Raw genomic sequence first — 427 nt, 5'->3', positions numbered from 1 at the left:
CTGCCCACACAGAGCTGAATGCTTAACATGAAGGCTTTCAGCACCAGCAGAGAAGTCGTTAATGATGACACTGTAACTTCTGCTGTCGCCTGTGAGCTGCAGTCACTTCTGGTTACCACTTGTAACACACACAACGCATTGACTTTTGCACAGCGGCTCCTAAAAGTCCAACACAAATAGACCCAGTCAGATCATCGTCAACGTTCTTCCACCAATACGGTGACTTTTATCCTGAACAGTTAAAGTCAGAACAAAAGTATCTATTTATCTGGTTATCTAACCAGCTAGCTATCTATAAGGCTATATATCTGTTTAGCTAGCTAACAACAAGGCTATCTATCTATCTATCTATCTATCTATCTATCTATCTATCTATCTATCTATCTATCTATCTATCTATCTATCTATCTATCTATCTATCTATCTA

The sequence above is a fragment of the Poecilia formosa genome, unplaced genomic scaffold (assembly GCF_000485575.1).
Source record: "Poecilia formosa unplaced genomic scaffold, Poecilia_formosa-5.1.2 Scaffold221, whole genome shotgun sequence".
NCBI classification, from domain to species: Eukaryota; Metazoa; Chordata; class Actinopteri; order Cyprinodontiformes; family Poeciliidae; genus Poecilia; species Poecilia formosa.
Note: the sequence above shows the minus strand (reverse complement) of the source record.